Source organism: Lethenteron reissneri, chromosome 60 (assembly GCF_015708825.2).
Source record: "Lethenteron reissneri isolate LAM-NWPU_2019-01 chromosome 60, ASM1570882v1, whole genome shotgun sequence".
NCBI classification, from domain to species: domain Eukaryota; kingdom Metazoa; phylum Chordata; class Hyperoartia; order Petromyzontiformes; family Petromyzontidae; genus Lethenteron; species Lethenteron reissneri.
Window position 1 is genome coordinate 1,152,204 of NC_083838.1, and position 4,827 is coordinate 1,157,030.

Below are 4,827 nucleotides of genomic sequence, written 5' to 3' on the forward strand. Positions count from 1 at the left end.
TTTTATTTAGAGAGGCGCAGTAAACGCCACCGTCGTTTTTAACGGCGTCGTTACTCACCGCAGAGAACTGTCGCGACACGACCGCCTCCACTCTCCCAGAGCTGGGGCCAAACTGTGGCACGTGCAGCCCTCCCGGGTGGCCTTGTGGGAGCCTCGCTACCGATACAGTTATTTTATCTTTCGATTTAAAGCTTTCGTGACTGCAGGGATTTATCTTCTTGGTTCTTTCGGTAAAGTCACGTAGAAGGAAAATAATAAAATAATAAAAATAAAACATAATAAAATTATTCTCACGATGACGGCTGCTTGCGTTGTTTTATTATTTTCCTTCTACGTTATTTTATCTTCTTGGTTCTTTCGGTAAAGTCGCGTAGAAGGGAAATAATAAAATAATGAGAATTATTTTGTTATGTTTTATTTTTATTATTTTATTATTTCCCTTCTACGTGACTTTACCGAAAGAACCAAGAAGATGAATCCCTGCAGTCACGAAAGCTTTAAATCGAAATTTAAAGTTATTTTATTTACGTGTACGTCATCGGAATGGAACCAGAAGAAAAACTGATGGACGCGTACGTCATGGGAACGTAGCCAACCTTACTGATTGGAGGTTCGGGGGAAGGACAAACTAAAGGCAAAAAAGCAGTTCTGAATAAATGAGTTGATCAAATGGTGCCCACCGGTAAGTGTGAGAGATTGTGGCAGGGCATTGAGAAGTGGTGCAGTCGGATCTGCTGTGGTGGTACAGGTCAGTTCAGGGAGTCTGAGCGAAGTGGGCAAATACCGATTTTGTTTCGTGCTGGGCGAAGGGCTTCCATTTTCTTCTATTCCTTAAGTATTCTCCAGTAGGGTGCCGTAGTGGCGAGATGTTAACGACCTCGCCTGGTATGCAGGAGGTCGTGGGTTCAATCCCGGGTCTGACGCCAGCTGCTGTGTATTGGGAGTTTGCGTGTCTCTCTCCCTGTGGTCACGTGGATTTTTCTCAGGGTCCTCCGGTTTTTCCCTCCACATTTACAAACATGCATGTGCAGTATTTGGCTGCTATACTTTTGCACACGATAAGCCACTTCACTGGACGATCATTTGTGGTAGACAGGTCGCTTCAAAAAAAAAGCTTTTTAGCTCATATTCTTAGGTTTTTTTCGGTAAAGTCACGTAGGTAAAACATTAAAATTAGTAAAATAAAATAAAAATCACGACGTTTTTAGCTCAGTTGGGGAGGGCCTTACCTGTTAAAATAAATAACACCAAACGTATAAAAAGTTAACGTTGGACTCGAATTGTAAACGTGAGTTTATTCTCCAACACGCCGGTGTGCTGAATTAGTAACGATTTGGCATGTTCCGTTTCCGTGACACAATTTATGCGATCTAAGCTCAAAATAAACCCTCATGTATCAGAAAAAAAAATCCTTCCCATACCGGGAATTGAACCCGGGCCGCCTGGGTGAAAACCAGGAATCCTAACCACTAGACCATATGGGAGCCCTGCTCACGAAAGCGTCGCGTTTCATACTTAATGTCACAACCGGCTGAGCCGGCGGCTTAATTTGTTTATTCACGACATGCTCTTAGCATTAAGAGACGCCTGCAAAGCTGATAGCCTACGGATTTCCCATATGGTCTAGTGGTTAGGATTCCTGGTTTTCACCCAGGCGGCCCGGGTTCAATTCCCGGTATGGGAATGATTATTTTTACTCGGTAATTTTGTTTAAACATTTTTTTTTTAAACCAATGGATTCTACTGCGCCACGTGTGTTAAGGGGAAATGTGTGGCATACGCCAGCCAACGTGTTACAGTTGTTCAGTGTGTACAGTCCATGTAACGATCATCATCTTGAACCGGAATATATTGATTTTGTGACGTTATTATCCCGTGGCCCGACTGGAAATCTGTGCGAAAGAGTTTTAGAGATTATCGGATTCCTCCTGCAGTATCAATACAAATTCTAGCCCCTTTTTTTCTTCTTGGTTCTTTCGGTAAAGTCACGTAGAAGGGAAGTAATAAAATAATAAAAATAAAACATAAAAAATAATGATTTTATTATAAAAGAATTTTTTTATTTTAATAAAATAATAAATATAAAACATAATGAAATAAATATTTTATTATGCTTTATTTTTATTATTTAAATAAAATAAATATTTTATTATGTTTTATTTTTATTATTTTAATAAAATAAATATTTTATTATGCTTTATTTTTATTATTTTATTAAAATAAATATTTTATTATGTTTTATTTTTATTATTTTATTACTTCCCTTCCACGTGACTTTACCGAAAGAACCAAGAAGATGAATCCCTGCAGTCACGAAAGCTTTAAATCGAAATCTAGCCCCTGTTGTCAAACCCACTGCTGGATGGAGGCCTCCCCAAGCTCTGCAGGGTCATGGGGGTTGCTAGACCATGCTTCACCACGCTGGTCAGTGCGGATTAGTGAATGGGGGAAGGACACGGGGGGGGGGGGAGGGTTATACATTTAAAACTAATTTCTTGAGAACCGATTTTTGTGTTCAGTTTTTTGCCATTCCCCCGCTCCTCCGATTGGCTTCGTACGGTGCTAAAGAAGTTCAACATCGTACGCCGAGTTGTCAACTGCTCATCAGTGCCCTTACCTTGTTACACACCAACTATACACTACACTACTATACACTACACACTATACTACTATACACTACTATACACTACACTACTATACACGACACTACTATACACTACACACTACACTCCTATAGACTATATATACACTATACACTACACTACTATACACTACACACTACACTACTATACACTACTATACACTACACTACTATACACTACACACTACACTACTATACTACTATACACTACTATACACTACACTATACACTACTACATAGCTGTGTAACCCCTTATCAGTGCCCTACCTTGTTACACACCAACTCAGACCTTATCGGTCACCCCGTGCCCCTTATACATCTCAACGTGCAGCGTTGTCACTTTAAGATGTTTTCTTGTTCATGTTTTTGTTTGTTGCGGTTGCACCCGAGTCAAGAGCCGAATGGCTCACAGGGCTACACCTAATACATGAAAACTGAAACTTTCGGCGCTTCGCTCTTTCGGCCGTTCTCAACCCCAACCACATTTCAAATTTCGTCCACGCGGCTCTTACTCTTTCGTCCGATTTCATCCCCAAACCTTCCACGACGTTCGCGCCACGCGGCGTCTTATTCGTTCAGTCTTTGAACAGAAGTCATTCAGTGAGCAGCATCTCTTATATTTGTGTTTATTCAGATGTTATTCATACTGTATTTATCACCAATATATTCATCGTCCACTTACACAAAAAAAATATTTAAAGGTATAATTGTTTATTTTTTTTATTTTTGTTTATAAATTTGTATTCTTGTTTATTTTCTTTTATGTTTATTTAGGTTTCGCACGCATGTGTTATTTAGCTACTGTAGTTATTTGCATGTACGTTTTTATATTTACTGTAAATATTTGCATGCAAGTTTGTATATTTACTGTAGTTATTTGCAATGCACGTTTTTCGCCGGCCAAAACAAACTTGCGAGCTCAATCAAAGGCTCCGCTTTGACAATTCGTCCATGCTCTGGTCCCGAACCCGACGAGAGTGCGAGAGGTGTTCCTGTAAATACTTCTCGGCAGGCCGCCTCCGACTGCCTTGAATCACTGCAGCAGTGGCGGCTCCTGCAAAATCTCTCAGGGGGGGCAAATGTCTGGATGATTGATAAGGATAAGGTCCACCCATGCAATGGATAAATTAACAGCTTAAGCATGTAAAGGCAACTTCACTTCTTTAATATTAATGAAAAATAAAGTGACTCTTACAATACATCTTGTTTGTTTCTATACTCACTATTATTACAATCCACTCAGTTTATTTTATTAAAGATTACACTAGGTGGCGACAAATAATATTGTTGACTGAAACGTGCTTACGTATGATGACGTAAGCACGTTAGTGCGAGCCCTCCCGGAAGCCATAGAGAATGCATTGGAGCACCCGCCGTTCGAAAAAAAAACATCTTTGAATGTAAGTCTATGGGAACACTCGGGGTGATTCTCAGCCAGAGTGAAATCGCCCAAAAAGAGGCGGTACTCCACAGAACGTGACATGACGCTGATTGGACTATATCCAGAGGCACAGTGACGGCTAGCGTAACTCTGTGGTTGAATGACATTGGTGGTGCGTCGCCCAATCGCCCTAATGAAGAAACCGCCCCTGCACTGGAGCCTCAATCCCACTTCAGGGCTCGTTCCGCTGTGCGTGGCCAAGTAAACCGTTGCGTTACGTCACAATGCCCGTGAATGCGTAGATAGTATGTACACACGTTACGTCACAGTGCACGCGAACACACACGTACACACGTTACGTCACAATGCACGTGAACACACACGTACACACGTTACGTCACAATGCACGTGAACACACACGTACACACATTACGTCACGAAGCGTCAGTCCGCAAAGCGACGCACGCGGCCCCTGAGACGTGCATTTGGCGACCCCCTGCGCCAGCCCGAGGCTCGGGATAAGGGACGCGAGGGAGACGTTGAGAAGCTTGCACGGACGCTCGCGGTCAAGTGTGGAGCGGGGGACGACTTTTACCGGACACCGGGTGACGAGGATCACGATGGTGACATGACGAGGGCAGACAGGAGACGGGCCGGCGGACAGGAGAAGGGCCGGTCTTCTCCTGTCCGCCACCCGGTGTCCGGTAAAAGTCGTCCCCTGATCCACACGCTCGAACGCGTTGTCCGGTCGCTGTCCCCGGGCAACAGCTGAACTTGAGAATGAGAAGCATTTCAATTTAAAGCT

General features: G+C 42.7%; 2 non-coding genes across 2 annotated transcripts; one reads left to right on the forward strand and one right to left on the reverse strand.

The window, feature by feature from the left end:
* Positions 1-1,412: 1,412 nt before the first annotated feature.
* TRNAE-UUC (transfer RNA glutamic acid (anticodon UUC)) lies at positions 1,413-1,484 on the reverse strand. Its single transcript has one exon. It is a non-coding gene; the product is annotated as a tRNA-Glu (tRNA).
* A 128-nt stretch (positions 1,485-1,612) lies between these two features.
* On the forward strand, positions 1,613-1,684 carry TRNAE-UUC (transfer RNA glutamic acid (anticodon UUC)). Its single transcript has one exon. It is a non-coding gene; the product is annotated as a tRNA-Glu (tRNA).
* The last annotated feature ends 3,143 nt before the right edge of the window (positions 1,685-4,827 follow it).